Source organism: Oncorhynchus kisutch, linkage group LG18, assembly GCF_002021735.2.
Source record: "Oncorhynchus kisutch isolate 150728-3 linkage group LG18, Okis_V2, whole genome shotgun sequence".
Taxonomy (NCBI): domain Eukaryota; kingdom Metazoa; phylum Chordata; class Actinopteri; order Salmoniformes; family Salmonidae; genus Oncorhynchus; species Oncorhynchus kisutch.
In genome coordinates, this window is record NC_034191.2 from 85,106,251 (window position 1) to 85,124,129 (window position 17,879).

The following is a 17,879-nucleotide window of genomic DNA, read 5'->3' on the forward strand; positions in this document are numbered from 1 at the left end:
AGAAACGCTCATCCAGCCAGCTCTCGATCAGAAACGCTCATCCAGCCAGCTCTCGATCAGAAACGCTCATCCAGCCAGCTCTCGTTCAGAAACGCTCATCCAGCCAGCTCTTGTTCAGAAACGCTCATCCAGCCAGCTCTCGATCAGAAACGCTCATCCAGCCAGCTCTCGTTCAGAAACGCTCATCCAGCCAGCTCTCGATCAGAAACGCTCATCCAGCCAGCTCTCGATCAGAAACGCTCATCCAGCCAGCTCTCGTTCAGAAACGCTCATCCAGCCAGCTCTCGATCAGAAACGCTCATTCATATTTTCATATTCATATTTTTTCCTATGTGTTACAAATGCGACACAGTTGGCTGACTGGTAAATATTTTTTTATGGGGTCAGGGTGATAAAAATACTATACTGACAGCTGATAGCAAAACTGTAGTACTTAGAGACGGTCCCTTCTCTGTAACAAATACATCTAAGAAATGTATAGAGGTAATGTTCTTTTCCATCGTGAAGGAAATTGATTGTCCTCTGGAGTTAAGGAAGTTAGGAACCCGTCCAGATCACGAAGCAATCGTCTGTATCGTCGTTCCAATATTAGACATGATCTTTGTAAGGATTATTTTCATGAATGAAATCCAATTTGAATTTCTCCATGAAGAGATGTGTGTAGTTTGGCGATAATGGGTTTCCCATCCCTGTTCCAAGGGTCTGGAGGTCAAATGTCAAATAGAAAATATTTTTTAGTGAGAACTAGTTGCTCAAGCTGAATGTTATCATTTGTTGGCATGTCGCTGGTTGGAGAGGAAGAACTAGAGGGCCACCATACCTCCATCATTCAGAATGTTAGTCCTTCACTTATATCGTGTATATTTTGTAGTTTCATTAGAAAGTCAGTGGTGTCTTTTTAAATAGCATGACTTCTGTTTGACTAATGGATGAATGTGAGAGTCCACATCAGACTGTTTTTCAGTTAGGGAGCCGGTACCTGAAACGACAGGTCTTAATGGAGGGTCTGATTTGTCAACCTTAAACAGGACCATAACACGATTGAAACTGGAGGTTTTGGGACAAAGATATTTACATTTCTGTTCTGTCAACCATTTATTTTGTAGTCCTTTTATCGAGGACTTTTTATTCACTTCGATTTTATATTTGGAGGTATCATCAAACATCTATTTATTGTAAATAAATGTTTAATATACATGTTACTATTGGGAATCACTAATCCCACCTCCCTTATCTGAACCAAATGATCATTAAGTCATCAGAGCATTTGTTCGACTCCTGGATGGTTGATGTTGTAAATGTGGACGCTCACTGCGTCTCTGTAGTTAGTTGTCAGTCATTTTTCATATTGACTTGAAAGGGTGTTTGTAACTGTATATGTTACAAAGGAAAACTCTTTGCTTAAAACATCCGTTCACTAGAAAGCTGTTTATCTGATGAGTTAGAAACTAGAAAGATCTAGGAGTTTGGATGAGAACTTCACTAGTCCTGTTGAGAATCTGGAGAAGAAGATTGAGTTGAGAAAAGGTTTTATTACGGGCATAAGGCTGGGTTTTTTCTTCCATAAGAGTTGCTACGGGGTACATTCCTGTCTGTCTTGGACTACAGTGTTGTAATTTCTATGCAGACCTCAAGCACTACCCTGAAGGCACATGATGCTGTGTTTCACGCAGCTCTTAGGTTTATTATCTACCTACACCATAAATACAGGGCATTCGCAAAGCATTCAGACCTCCACATTTTGATACGTTACAGCCTTATTCTGAAATGGATTAAATGATTGTTTTTTTCTCTCATCAATCTACACACAATAACCCATAATGACAATGCAAAAATAGGTTTTAGAATTTTTTTGAAATTTATATTTACAAAAAAAAAAACACTGAAATATTGCATTTGCATAAGTGTTCAGACCATTTACTCAGTATTTTACTGAAGCACCTTTGACAGTGATTACTGCCTCGAGTCTTCTTGGGTATGACGCTACAAGCTTGGCACTCCTTTGTTGAGTTTCTCCTCTTCTTCTCAAGCTCTGTCAGGTTGGATGGGGGGCATCGCTGCAGAATTTCTTTGGTAACCTTCCCCAGATCTGTGCCTCGACACAATCATGTCTCGGAGCTCTACGGTCAATTCCTTCAACCTCATGGCTTGGTTTTTGCTCTGACATGCACTGTCAACTGTGGGACCTTATATAGACAGGTGTGTGCCTTTGCAAATCATGTCCAATCAATTGAATTTACCACAGGTGGACTCCAATCAAGTTGTAGAAACATCTCAAGGATGATCAATGGAAACAGGATGCACCTGAGCTCAATTTCGTGTGTCATAGCAAAGGATCTGAATTTTATTTTTATTTGCAAACATTTCTAAAAAAACTGTTTTTGCTTTGTCATTATGGGGTGTTGTGTGTCGATTGATTGGGGGAAAAATACAATTGAATCAATTTTAGAATGAGGCTAAAATGTAACAAAATGTGGAAAAAGGGAAGGAGTCTGAATACTTTCCGAATGCACAGCATCTCTCTCTTTTCTCTCTCCTCTCTCCATCTCCTCTCCCTCTCTCTTTCTCTCTCTCTGCCAGCTCTCAGCTCAGTCTCTCTCTCTCTCTCTCTCTCTGCTAGCCCTCAGCTCAGTCTCTCTCTGCCAGCTCTCAGCCCAGTCTCTCTCTCTGCCAGCTCTCAGCCCAGTCTCTCTCTCTGCCAGCTCTCAGCCCAGTCTCTCTCTCTGCCAGCTCTCAGCCCAGTCTCTCTCTCTGCCAGCTCTCAGCCCAGTCTCTCTCTCTGCCAGCTCTCAGCCCAGTCTCTCTCTCTGCCAGCTCTCAGCCCAGTCTCTCTCTCTGCCAGCTCTCAGCTCAGTCTCTCTCTCTGCCAGCTCTCAGCCCAGTCTCTCTCTCTGCCAGCTCTCAGCCCAGTCTCTCTCTCTGCCAGCTCTCAGCCCAGTCTCTCTCTCTGCCAGCTCTCAGCCCAGTCTCTCTCTCTGCCAGCTCTCAGCCCAGTCTCTCTCTCTGCCAGCTCTCAGCTCAGTCTCTCTCTCTGCCAGCTCTCAGCCCAGTTTCTCTCTCTGCCAGCTCTCAGCCCAGTCTCTCTCTCTGCCAGCTCTCAGCCCAGTCTCTCTCTCTGCCAGCTCTCAGCCCAGTCTGTCTTTGTTGGCTCTTTGTTTTAGACCACATTGTTGCTTTGACATCCACCACAGGACAGGAAGAGATGGTCCTCTGTGTTGGACCAGCCGGTTAGGCTAGCTACTGTTGTCTAAGCTCCTCAGCATTGTGGACCTGAAGGCTACCGTAGTAGCAGACTGACTGACTGGCACAGATGAGTTTTTTAAAACTTTGTGGTTGTGAATGACCGTTTGATAATGAGCTAACGTCTGACCGCTCTATTCTGAAGGAACTGAAGGACTTGTTTGGCTGGTGATAAACATGGGGAAACTTTGTAACACTTTATTAAGAAAACAGGAAGATCCCCTCATCTGTGATCTGAGCAATCAAGTGTGTGCGGCGTGACTGCTGAGGGTAAAATCTTTGCGTCCTCTGATAAGAATGTTACAACAGGAAGAGGGCTCTTGAGTCATAGACACACAGCACAGCAACTATTGAGACTACTGACATGTAGCCTGATGTGATGTATAGCTTGAGCACATACAGCCTACACTGAAAACAACTGAGCCGGGTGACTGGAGCCGGGTGACTGGAGCCGGGTGACTGGAGCCGGGTGACTGGAGCCGGGTGACTGGAGCCGGGTGACTGGAGCCGGGTGACTGGAGCCGGGTGACTGGAGCCGGGTGACTGGAGCCGGGTGACTGGAGCCGGGTGACTGGAGCCGGGTGACTGGAGCCTGGTGACTGGAGCCTGGTGACTGGAGCCGGGTGACTGGAGCCGGGTGACTGGAGCCGGGTGACCACAAAATGTAGAACATGTCATATTTCGGAGATTCTCTAGCTACATTCCAGCTGTAGATCCACACGGCTGTAGATTCACACGGCTGTAGATTCACACGGCTGTAGATTCACACGGCTGTAGATTCGCACGGCTGTAGATTCGCACGGCTGTAGATTCACACGGCTGTAGATTCACACGGTTGTAGATTCGCACGGCTGTAGATTCACACGGCTGTTGTATGAATGTTCTGAATGAGTGAAGCTAGGTGGAGGATATGACTGTTGTGTGTTTCGGGGTTCACAGCTGTTTTTTTGTTTTTATTTAACCTTTATTTAACCAGGTAGGCCAGATCACCTTTATTTAACCAGGTAGGCCAGATCACCTTTATTTAACCAGGTAGGCCAGATCACCTTTATTTAACCAGGTAGGCCAGATCACCTTTATTTAACCAGGTAGGCCAGATCACCTTTATTTAACCAGGTAGGCCAGATCACCTTTATTTAACCAGGTAGGCCAGATCACCTTTATTTAACCAGGTAGGCCAGATCACCTTTATTTAACCAGGTAGGCCAGATCACCTTTATTTAACCAGGTAGGCCAGATCACCTTTATTTAACCAGGTAGGCCAGATCACCTTTATTTAACCAGGTAGGCCAGATCACCTTTATTTAACCAGGTAGGCCAGTTGAGAACACCTTTATTTAACCAGGTAGGCCAGTTCTCATTTACAACTGAGACCTGGCCAAGATAAAGCAAAGCAGTGCGACACAAACAACAACACAGAGTTACACATGGAAGAAACAACTGTACAGTCAATAATACAGTAGAAAAATCTATATACAGTGTGTGGAAATGAAGTACGGAGGTAAGGCAATAAATAGGCCATAGTGGAGAAATAATTACAATTTAGCAAATAAACACTGGAATGATAGATGTGCAGAAGATGAATATGCAAGTAGAGATACTGGGGTGCAAAGAAGCAACAACAACAAAAATAACATGGGGATGAAGTAGATAGATGGGCTGTGTACAGATGGGCTGTGTACAGATGGGAGGTTTACAGATGGGCTGTGTACAGGTGGGCTGTTTACAGGTGGGCTGTTTACAGGTGGGCTGTTTACAGGTGGGCTGTTTACAGGTGGGCTGTGTACAGGTGGGCTGTGTACAGATGGGCTGTGTACAGATGGGCTGTGTACAGGTGCAATGATCTGTGAGCTGCTCTGACAGCTGGCGCTTAAAGTTAGAGAGGGAGATATGAGTCTCCAGCTTCAGTGATTTTTGCAATTTGTTCCAGTCTTTTGGCTGCAGAGAACTGGAAGGAAAGGCAGCCAAAGTTGGTGCTGGCTTTGGGGATGACCAGTGAAATATACTTGCTGGAGCGCGTGCTATGGGTGGGTGTTGCTATGGTGACCAGCGAGCTGAGATAAGGTGGGGCTTTACCTAGCAGGGTCTTGTAGATGACCTGGAGTCAGTGGGTTTGGCGACGAGTATGAAGCGAGGGCCAGCCAACGAGAGTGTACAGGTCACAGTGGGTGGGTAGTATATGGGGCTTTGGTGACAAAACGGATGGCACTGTGATAGACTACATCATCATACATTCGCTATAAATCAAATCAAAGTTTATTTGTCACGTGTAAGTAAAGAAATAAAACAGTAAAAAGACATTTGAAAAAAGAGTAGCAAGGCTATATACAGACACTGGTTAGTAAGGCATATATGCTGAACAGAGAGTAGCAGTAGTGTAAAGAGGGGTTGGTGGGTGGCGGGACACAATGCAGATAGCCCGGTTATCCAATGTGCTGGAGCACTGGTTGGTCAGGCCAATTGAGGTAGTATGTACATGTAGATATGGTTAAAGTGACTATGTATATATGATAAACAGAGAGCAGCAGCAGTGTAAAGAGGGGTTGGGGGGGAGGCCCACAATAGTCCGGGTAACCATTTAGTTACCTGTTCAGGTGTCTTATGGCTTGGGGGTAAAAACTGTTGAGAAGCCTTTTGGTCCTAGACTTGGCACTCCGGTACCGCTTGCTATGTAGTAGCAGAGAGAACAGTCTGACTGGGGTGGCTTTGACAATACCATTTTTAGGGCCTTCCTCTGACACCTCCTGGTGTAGAGGTCCTGGATGTCAGGCAGCTTTGCCCCAGTGATGTACTGGGCCGTTACCCGACTGGAGGCCGTACCAGGTGTTGCAGATAAAAGTAGTGGTGAAAGAAAGATTTGAAGTTTTGTTTTTTCACATGTTGTTGCATGCTCTGCAGACATATCGATTAAGTTCCCCTCAGCACTCTTGTAAAAGAATACAACCACACTTCAGATTTGGTCCTCTTAGAAGGCTGAAAAATCTCCTGTCACTGATTTCCACCATGTTTTCACACAAAACCCACGTTGCTGCGTCCGACTGTTGCCAACTTTGGTTGATGCTGGACAGTATTTACCGCTTTTCAAACCGTGGAAATCAAAAAGGTTTTAATGAAACTCCTGTAGGATAAACAACGATAATAATAATTACAATAATCAGTAAATTACTGTTTACTTTGCAAATCAAATCAAATGTATTTATATAGCCCTTCGTACATCAGCTGATATCTCAAAGTGCTGTACAGAAACCCAGCCGAAAACCCCAAACAGCAAGCAATGCAGGTGTAGAAGCACGGTGGCTAGGAAAAACTCCCTAGAAAGGACAAAACCTAGGAAGAAACCTAGAGAGGAACCAGGCTATGTGGGGTGGCCAGTCCTCTTCTGGCTGTGCCGGGTGGAGATTATAACAGAACATGGCCAAGATGTTCAAATGTTCATAAATAACCAGCATGGTCAAATAATAATAAGGCAGAACAGTTGAAACTGGAGCAGCAGCATGGCCAGGTGGACTGGGGACAGCAAGGAGTCATCATGTCAGGTAGTCCTGGGGCATGGTCCTAGGGCTCAGGTCCTCCGAGAGAGAGAAAGAAAGAGAGAAAGAGAGAATTAGAGAGAGCATATTTAAATTTACACAGGACACTGATTAGGACAGGAGAGGTACTCCAGATATAACAAACTGACCCTAGCCCCCCCCCCCCCGACACATAAACTACTGCAGCATAAATACTGGAGGCTGAGACAGGAGTGGTCAGGAGACACTGTGGCCCCATCCGAGGACACCCCCGGACAGGGCCAAACAGGAAGATGTTATAATTCAGTGTTGCTCACATGCTGACCACACCGCTCACATCGCAAACTAAATGTACACATACATGTTATTCAATCATGAAATAGTACCCGCAAAACACCAGTCTCAACGTCAACAGTGAAGAGGCGACTCCGGGATGCTGGCCTTCTAGGCAGAGTTGCAAAGGAAAAGCCAAAGCCATATGTCAGACTGGCCAATAAAAAGAAAAGATTAAGATGGACAAAAGAACACAGACACTGGACAGAGGAACATCCCGGAGTCGCCTCTTCACTGTTGACTTTGAGACTGGTACTTTGCAGGTACTATTTAATGAAGCTGTCATTTGGGGACTTGTGAAGCGTCTGTTTCTAAAACTAGACACTCTTATGTACTCTTGCTCAGTTGTGCACCGGGGCCTCCCACACCTCTTTCTATTCTGGTTAGAGCCAGTTTGTGCTGTCGAGATCTTCAGTTTCTTGACAATTTCTCGCATGGAATAGCCTTCATTTCTCAGAACAAGAATAGACTGACGAGTTTCAGAAGAAAGGTTTTGAGCCTGTAATCGAACCCAGAAATGCTGATGCTCCAGATACTTAACTAGTTCAAAGAAGGCCAGTTTTATTGCTTCTTTAATCAGAACAACAGTTTTCAGTTGTGCTAACATAATTGCAAAAGGGTTTTCTAATGATCAATTATCCTTATTTATGATCAACTTGGATTAGCTAACACAACGTGCCATTGGGGCACAGGAGGGATGGTTTCTGATAATGGGCCTCTGGACGCCTACAGTGGGAAGAACAAGTATTTGATACACTGCCGATTTTGCAGGTTTCCCTACTTACAAAGCATGTAGAGGTCTGTAATGTTTACACTTCAACTGTGAGAGACGGAATCTAAAACAAAAATCCAGAAAATCTCACATTGTATGATTTTTAAGTAATTCATTTGCATTTTATTGCATGACATAAGTATTTGATACATCAGAAAAGCAGAATGTAATATTTGGTACAGAAACCTTTGAGATCAATTACAGAGATTGTTTCCTGTAGTTCTTGACCAGGTTTGCACACACTGCAGCAGGGATTTTGGCCCACATACAGACCTTCTCCAGATCCTTCAGGTTTCGGGGCTGTCGCTGGGCAATACGGACTTCCAGCTCCCTCCAAATATTTTCTATTGGGTTCAGGTCTGGAGACTGGCTAGGTCGCTCCAGGACCTTGAGATGCTTCTTACGGAGCCACTCCTTAGTTGCCCTGGCTGTGTGTTTCAGGTCAGACGTTTATTTTTTTGCTGAGTTTAGATATTTGGCTCCTTCGCCGGAGTATTTTTTGTTTTTCCTCTGGGTTTAATAAGTAACATTTTTAATAAATGTAGTAATTTCTGTGAATAATGAACCTCTTGGTGAGGAATATTTCTCAGAGTAAAGGAGAAAGTGCATTTCTGTTTCTACCTCCCCTGTTGTGCAGTGACCACATACACTCTCCTCTTTGGGTAGCCATGTCGTTTTATGTCTGCCGGTTTCTATTGCCAGTCGGTGGTCACTCAGCCTGTACTTGGTAAGGATCTGTCTCTGCTTCATATCTCTGACAGAGTAGTAGAGATTTTGTTTAGTTTTTCCAGTATTGTAAATATGATTCCTTTGATTGGTTCATGATTTTGCTTATTGGAATTCTTTCTTTTGAAGCAGTGCTGGTGTCAGCTTGGTTGGTGAGGTCCAACACCAGCTGACTGAGAGGGCTCGTTTCTGGGCTCAGCTTGGTTGGTGAGGTCCAACACCAGCTGACTGAGAGGGCTCGTTTCTGGGCTCAGCTTGGTTGGTGAGGTCTAACACCAGCTGACTGAGAGGGCTCGTTTCTGGGCTCAGCTTGGTTGGTGAGGTCCAACACCAGCTGACTGAGAGGGCTCGTTTCTGGGCTCAGCTTGGTTGGTGAGGTCCAACACCAGCTGACTGAGAGGGCTCGTTTCTGGGCTCAGCTTGGTTGGTGAGGTCCAACACCAGCTGACTGAGAGGGCTCGTTTCTGGGCTCAGCTTGGTTGGTGAGGTCCAACACCAGCTGACTGAGAGGGCTCGTTTCTGGGCTCAGCTTGGTTGGTGAGGTCCAACACCAGCTGACTGAGAGGGCTCGTTTCTGGGCTCAGCTTGGTTGGTGAGGTCCAACACCAGCTGACTGAGAGGGCTCGTTTCTGGGCTCAGCTTGGTTGGTGAGGTCTAACACCAGCTGACTGAGAGGGCTCGTTTCTGGGCTCAGCTTGGTTGGTGAGGTCCAACACCAGCTGACTGAGAGGGCTCGTTTCTGGGCTCAGCTTGGTTGGTGAGGTCCAACACCAGCTGACTGAGAGGGCTCGTTTCTGGGCTCAGCTTGGTTGGTGAGGTCCAACACCAGCTGACTGAGAGGGCTCGTTTCTGGGCTCAGCTTGGTTGGTGAGGTCCAACACCAGCTGACTGAGAGGGCTCGTTTCTGGGCTCAGCTTGGTTGGTGAGGTCCAACACCAGCTGACTGAGAGGGCTCGTTTCTGGGCTCAGCTTGGTTGGTGAGGTCCAACACCAGCTGACTGAGAGGGCTCGTTTCTGGGCTCAGCTTGGTTGGTGAGGTCCAACACCAGCTGACTGAGAGGGCTCGTTTCTGGGCTCAGCTTGGTTGGTGAGGTCCAACACCAGCTGACTGAGAGGGCTCGTTTCTGGGCTCAGCTTGGTTGGTGAGGTCCAACACCAGCTGACTGAGAGGGCTCGTTTCTGGGCTCAGCTTGGTTGGTGAGGTCCAACACCAGCTGACTGAGAGGGCTCGTTTCTGGGCTCAGCTTGGTTGGTGAGGTCCAACACCAGCTGACTGAGAGGGCTCGTTTCTGGGCTCAGCTTGGTTGGTGAGGTCCAACACCAGCTGACTGAGAGGGCTCGTTTCTGGGCTCAGCTTGGTTGGTGAGGTCCAACACCAGCTGACTGAGAGGGCTCGTTTCTGGGCTCAGCTTGGTTGGTGAGGTCCAACACCAGCTGACTGAGAGGGCTCGTTCCTGGGCTCAGCTCTTGGGTTTGAAGTGATTTATATACTTGAATTTAGGCAATAAAATGTTATGATCTTGTCTGTATTTTCATTACCACTCTGGAAAACAGCCCAATTCTGCCCCTACATTAGTTGGTCTATTTCTCTGGACAGAATTCTGCATGTAGGGCTTCAACTGGATGTTTGTGCCACATTTTAAGGTCCAGTTTATTGAGTGGCCCCCAAACCTCACTTCCGTAAATAGCTAATGGTAGGATTACACTGTCAAATATTTTGGTCCAAATTGTAATTGGGATGTTGATTTTGAATAACTTGTTTTTTATTGCATACAATTCTCTGCAGGCATTCTCTTCGAGTTCATTCACTGCCATTTTAAAGTTTCCCGATGCAGATATGGTCACAATTCAAAATGCTACAGAAAACCTTTCCCAAGTTGCTGTTTACGCAAATTCCTCTGTAATATTGGGGTCTGATTTGTCTCCACTTTTGTTGATAGTGGAGATGAGCCCCTGGGAAGTAGACAGAAGTTAAAACCATGTTGAACAGTTTAAACACAGCATTTTGCAACTCAGGTGTGCTGTTTTTCAGCATTTCATTTCTGATGTTTTCTAGACCACAAGCCTCCTTTGGTTTTATAGGCTCCAGGTTTTCATTTAGTTCCTGTTGGGTTATTGGTCGAATGGATTTTGGTTGTTGTTGTCTTTTTGTGAGGTGTGTTTGTATAGATTACCAAAATACGTTTTCCAAATTCCTTCATCTTTGTCGTGTTTAAATTGTTCCACATGTCCCAGAACTGATTTTGGTCAATTGCGTTTTCAATTTCATCAAGTGTCTTGTTGGTATAATTCAATTTCATGTGTTTCAGTGTTTGTTTCTACTGTTTCAGAGTTTCACAGTATTGATAGCGTAGCTCTGGGTTGTTTGGCTGCTTATATTTTCCATTTGATATTTGTCTCAGGTGTTTTCTAATTGTTTAACATTCGTTATCAAACCATTTGATATTTGTCTCAGGTGTTTTCTAATTGTTTAACATTCGTTATCAAACCATTTGATATTTGTCTCAGGTGTTTTCTAATTGTTTAACATTCGTTATCAAACCATTTGATATTTGTCTCAGGTGTTTTCTAATTGTTTAACATTCGTTATCAAACCATTTGATATTTGTCTCAGGTGTTTTCTAATTGTTTAACATTCGTTATCAAACAATTTTTCAGAACCGTTTAGTTTTTTGTGCTTTTGATGCTGCTTTTGGCGACCTGTATAGAGTTCATCCTTTATTTGAGTTTAATGTGTCAATTAATCCCCCTGCACTGCCTATCTGCACGATTGGTTCATGTTGTACAGTTTATTGGGCAGTTTTTTTTAAATGAATATTGCTGGTTCATTTCTTCAGAAACATGTTGATCTGACTGTGATCTGACAATGGTGTCTGTGGTCTGACATGGACCCCTCCTCCATTTAGTACATTCAAATCATTCACTGTCAGTGATGGCATAATCGACTACACTTGTCCCAAGAGCTGAGTAAGTAAAGCGACCTAAAGAGTCCCCTCTGATTCTACCATGAAGCGTGTACAGGCCTAAGGCTCGACAGAGATTTTTTTTATTTTTATTTTTATTTCACCTTTATTTAACCAGGTAGGCTAGTGGAGAACACCTTTATTTAACCAGGTAGGCTAGTGGAGAACACCTTTATTTAACCAGGTAGGCTAGTGGAGAACACCTTTATTTAACCAGGTAGGCTAGTTGAGAACACCTTTATTTAACCAGGTAGGCTAGTTGAGAACACCTTTATTTAACCAGGTAGGCTAGTTGAGAACAAGTTCTCATTTGCAACTGCGACCTGGCCAAGATAAAGCATAGCAGTGTGAGCATACAACAAAGAGTTACACATGGAGTAAACAATGAACAAGTCAATAACACAGTAGAAAACAAAGGGGGGGTCTATATACAATGTGTGCAAAAGGCATGAGGAGGTAGGCAAATAATTACAATTTTGCAGATTAACACTGGAGTGATAAATGATCAGATGGTCATGTACAGGTAGAGATATTGGTGTGCAGAAGAGCAGAAAAGTAAATAAATAAAAACAGTATGGGGATGAGGTAGGTGAAAAGGGTGGGCTATTTACCAATAGACTATGTACAGCTGCAGCGATCGGTTAGCTGCTCAGATAGCTGATGTTTGAAGTTGGTGAGGGAGATAAAAGTCTCCAACTTCAGCGATTTTTGCAATTCGTTCCAGTCACAGGCAGCAGAGTACTGGAACGAAAGGCGGCCAAATGAGGTGTTGGCTTTAGGGATGATCAGTGAGATACACCTGCTGGAGCGCGTGCTACGGATGGGTGTTGCCATCGTGACCAGTGAGCTGAGATAAGGCGGAGCTTTACCTAGCATAGACTTGTAGATGACCTGGAGCCAGTGGGTCTGGCGACGAATATGTAGCGAGGGCCAGCCGACTAGAGCATACATGTCGCAGTGGTGGGTGGTATAAGGTGCTTTAGTGACAAAACGGATGGCACTGTGATAGACTGCATCCAGTTTGCTGAGTAGAGTGTTGGAAGCCATTTTGTAGATGACATCGCCGAAGTCGAGGATCGGTAGGATAGTCAGTTTTACTAGGGTAAGCTTGGCGGCTTGAGTGAAGGAGGCTTTGTTGCGGAATAGAAAGCCGACTCTTGATTTGATTTTCGATTGGAGATGTTTGATATGAGTCTGGAAGGAGAGTTTGCAGTCTAGCCAGACACCTAGGTACTTATAGACGTCCACATATTCTAGGTCGGAACCATCCAGGGTGGTGATGCTAGTCGGGCATGCAGGTGCAGGCAGCGACCGGTTGAAAAGCATGCATTTGGTTTTACTAGCGTTTAAGAGCAGTTGGAGGCCACGGAAGGAGTGTTGTATGGCATTGAAGCTTGTTTGGAGGTTAGATAGCACAGTGTCCAAAGACGGGCCGAAGGTATATAGAATGGTGTCGTCTGCGTAGAGGTGGATCAGGGAATCGCCCGCAGCAAGAGCAACATCATTGATATACACAGAGAAAAGAGTCGGCCCGAGAATTGAACCCTGTGGCACCCCCATAGAGACTGCCAGAGGACCGGACAGCATGCCCTCCGATTTGACACACTGAACTCTGTCTGCAAAGTAATTGGTGAACCAGGCAAGGCAGTCATCCGAAAAACCGAGGCTACTGAGTCTGCCGATAAGAATATGGTGATTGACAGAGTCGAAAGCCTTGGCAAGGTCGATGAAGACGGCTGCACAGTACTGTCTTTTATCGATGGCGGTTATGATGTCGTTTAGTACCTTGAGTGTGGCTGAGGTGCACCCATGACCGGCTCGGAAACCAGATTGCACAGCGGAGAAGGTACGGTGGGATTCGAGATGGTCAGTGACCTGTTTGTTGACTTGGCTTTCGAAGACCTTAGATAGGCGGGGCAGGATGGATATAGGTCTGTAACAGTTTGGGTCCAGGGTGTCTCCCCCTTTGAAGAGGGGGATGACTGCGGCAGCTTTCCAATCCTTGGGGATCTCAGACGAGATGAAAGAGAGGTTGAACAGGCTGGTAATAGGGGTTGCGACAATGGTGGCAGATAGTTTCAGAAATAGAGGGTCCAGATTGTCAAGCCCAGCTGATTTGTACGGGTCCAGGTTTTGCAGCTCTTTCAGAACATCTGCTATCTGGATTTGGGTAAAGGAGAACCTGGAGAGGCTTGGGCGAGGAGCTGCGGGGGGGGCGGAGCTGTTGGCCGAGGTTGAAGTAGCCAGGCGGAAGGCATGGCCAGCCGTTGAGAAATGCTTATTGAAGTTTTCGATAATCATGGATTTATCAGTGGTGACCGTGTTACCTAGCCTCAGTGCAGTGGGCAGCTGGGAGGAGGTGCTCTTGTTCTCCATGGACTTCACAGTGTCCCAGAACTTTTTGGAGTTGGAGCTACAGGATGCAAACTTCTGCCTGAAGAAGCTGGCCTTAGCTTTCCTGACTGACTGCGTGTATTGGTTCCGGACTTCCCTGAACAGTTGCATATCACGGGGACTATTCGATGCTATTGCAGTCCGCCACAGGATGTTTTTGTGCTGGTCGAGGGCAGTCAGGTCTGGGGTGAACCAAGGGCTGTATCTGTTCTTAGTTCTGCATTTTTTGAACGGAGCATGCTTATCTAAAATGGTGAGGAAGTTACTTTTAAAGAATGACCAGGCATCCTCAACTGACGGGATGAGGTCAATGTCCTTCCAGGATACCCGGGCCAGGTCGATTAGAAAGGCCTGCTCACAGAAGTGTTTTAGGGAGCGTTTGACAGTGATGAGGGGTGGTCGTTTGACTGCGGCTCCGTAGCGGATACAGGCAATGAGGCAGTGATCGCTGAGATCCTGGTTGAAGACAGCGGAGGTGTATTTGGAGGGCCAGTTGGTCAGGATGACGTCTATGAGGGTGCCCTTGTTTACAGAGTTAGGGTTGTACCTGGTGGGTTCCTTGATGATTTGTGTGAGATTGAGGGCATCTAGCTTAGATTGTAGGACTGGCGGGGTGTTAAGCATATCCCAGTTTAGGTCACCTAACAGAACAAACTCTGAAGCTAGATGGGGGGCGATCAATTCACAAATGGTGTCCAGGGCACAGCTGGGAGCTGAGGGGGGTCGGTAGCAGGCGGCAACCGTGAGAGACTTGTTTCTGGAGAGAGTAATTTTCAAAATTAGTAGTTCGAACTGTTTGGGTATGGACCTGGAAAGTATGACATTACTTTGCAGGCTATCTCTGCAGTAAACTGCAACTCCTCCCCCTTTGGCAGTTCTATCTTGACGGAAGATGTTATAGTTGGGTATGGAAATCTCTGAATTTTTGGTGGCCTTCCTGAGCCAGGATTCAGACACAGCAAGGACATCAGGGTTAGCAGAGTGTGCTAAAGCAGTGAGTAAGACAAACTTAGGGAGGAGGCTTCTGATGTTGACATGCATGAAACCAAGGCTTTTTCGAACACAGAAGTCAACAAATGAGGGTGCCTGGGGACATGCAGGGCCTGGGTTTACCTCCACATCACCCGCGGAACAGAGAAGGAGTAGTATGAGGGTGCGGCTAAAGGCTATCAAAACTGGTCGCCTAGAGCGTTGGGGACAGAGAATAAGAGGAGCAGGTTTCTGGGCATGGTAGAATATATTCAGGGCATAATGCGCAGACAGGGGTATGGTGGGGTGCGGGTACAGCGGAGGTAAGCCCAGGCACTGGGTGATGATGAGAGAGGTTGTATCTCTGGACATGCTGGTAGTAATGGGTGAGGTCACCGCATGTGTGGGAGGTGGGACAAAGGAGTTATCAGGGGTATGAAGAGTGGAACTAGGGGCTCCATTGTGAACTAAAACAATGATAACTAACCTGAGCAACAGTATACAAGGCATATTGACATTTGAGAGAGACATACAGCGAGGCATACAGTAATCACAGGTGTTGAATTGGGAAAGCTAGCTAAAACAGTAGGTGAGACAACAGCTAATCAGCTAGCACAACAACAGCAGGTAAAATGGCATAGACTAGGCAACGGGGCCAACAGATAAAACAAACAAGCAGAATGGAGTACCGTGATTTATGGACAGTCCAGCGTGCATCAGCTATGTAGCCAAGAGATCAGTGTCCAGGGGGCAGCGGTGGATGGGGAAGGGAAGCTGGACTGGCGAGTGTTATCCAGGTTAAAAAAAAAACGAACAATGACTAAATAGCTTGTAGCTAGTTAGCTGGTTAGCTTCTGGAGGTTCTTGAGTGTGTTCTAAAAATAAATAAAAGATAATAGCGATTCCGTATCACATTGGGTGAGGCAGGTTTCCGGAAGGTATAAACAAATTAAAAGTCAAAAGAGATAGAAAGTAAATATGGGTCCGGTGGGCGTTTGGGACGCGGCGATTCAGGCGGTTAGCAGGCCTGTGCTAACAAGCTAACAGTTTGTAGGCCCGGGCTAGACAAGGTAGCAGTTAGCGGACCGGAGCTGGACAAGCTATCAGTTAGCAGGCCGAATTAGCAAGCAGGGAGATAGCGAGGGCTAGAGAGTTAGCCTTTGGGGGACGTCGCGATGGGGTGAGTCTGTTTATTCCTCTTCATGCGGTGACATCGATAGACCGGTCGTGGGCCCGGGTATTGTAGCTCAGGAGTATGCTACGGTGGTAGCGCAGGCCGGGCTAGCTTCAAGCTAAGTGGGTGGAAACGCTAGCCAGGGGTAATCATCCGGGGTTGCGGTTTAGCTAGATAGCTAGTTGTGAAGATCCAGCGTATTTGGAAGCTTAGGTTTAGCAAAATGTTTTTAAAGGGATAGCTATGTAAAAAAATAAAAAAAATAAACGAAATATACAGGGACACGACACGACAGGACGACAGGACGACTTACTGCTACGCCATCTTGGATGATTCCATCTTGGTCCTTCCCGTTTCTGGTCAGGACTGTTTCTCTTATTTATAATAGGACTACTGTACAAGGAGGGTGGTTACCTCCCTCATCAGAACCTGTTCTCACATTGACATCTCCACAAAGAAGCACTGAAATGTAATGATTTCTGTCTGGAGATTATCCAAAAACAGACCATCCTAATATGAAGAATCTGAAGGAGGAGCACAAGCTGCACATATGTATACATCATTGTCACAATAGATTGAACCTTTGTTGGGTTTTAGCCAAATGTGATTAGTACCTTTTTATCATTTCATTCAGTGCTAAGTCCTGCTCATGCCAAATGATGATCAAATCACATTTTATTTGTCACATACACATGCTTATCAGATGTTATTGGTCACATACACATGCTTATCAGATGTTATTGGTCACATACACATGCTTATCAGATGTTATTGGTCACATACACATGGTTAGCAGATGTTAATGGTCACATACACATGGTTAGCAGATGTTATTGGTCACATACACATGGTTAGCAGATGTTATTGGTCACATACACATGGTTAGCAGATGTTATTGGTCACATACACATGGTTAGCAGATGTTAATGGTCACATACACATGGTTAGCAGATGTTAATGGTCACATACACATGGTTAGCAGATGTTATTGGTCACATACACATGCTTATCAGATGTTATTGGTCACATACACATGGTTAGCAGATGTTATTGGTCACATACACATGGTTAGCAGATGTTATTGGTCACATACACATGGTTAGCAGATGTTATTGGTCACATACACATGGTTAGCAGATGTTAATGGTCACATACACATGGTTAGCAGATGTTATTGGTCACATACACATGGTTAGCAGATGTTATTGGTCACATACACATGGTTAGCAGATGTTATTGGTCACATACACATGGTTAGCAGATGTTATTGGTCACATACACATGGTTAGCAGATGTTATTGGTCACATACACATGGTTAGCAGATGTTATTGGTCACATACACATGGTTAGCAGATGTTATTGGTCACATACACATGGTTAGCAGATGTTATTGGTCACATACACATGGTTAGCAGATGTTAATGGTCACATACACATGGTTAGCAGATGTTATTGGTCACATACACATGGTTAGCAGATGTTATTGGTCACATACACATGGTGAGCAGATGTTAATGTGAGTGTAGCAGAATGCTTGTGCTTCTAGTTCCGACAGTGTAGTAATATCTAACAAGTAATCTAACAATTCCCAACAACCACCTCATACAGACACATCTAAAGGGGTGAATGAGAATATGTACATGTATATATATATGGATGAGCCATGACCGAGCGGCATAGGCAAGATACAATAGATGGTATAAAATACAGTATATACATATGAGATGAGTAATATAGGGCATGTAAACAAGGATGCTGTCCTGAGGTGGGTCTGGTCTGGTAAATCTGTGCTGTGTTG

The 17,879-nt window shown here is 45.4% G+C and overlaps 1 protein-coding gene across 3 annotated transcripts in view; it reads left to right on the forward strand.

The window, feature by feature from the left end:
* nck1b (NCK adaptor protein 1b) overlaps positions 1 to 17,879 on the forward strand; it is a 120,778-nt gene that overhangs the window by 65,575 nt on the left and 37,324 nt on the right. The window lies entirely within an intron of this gene.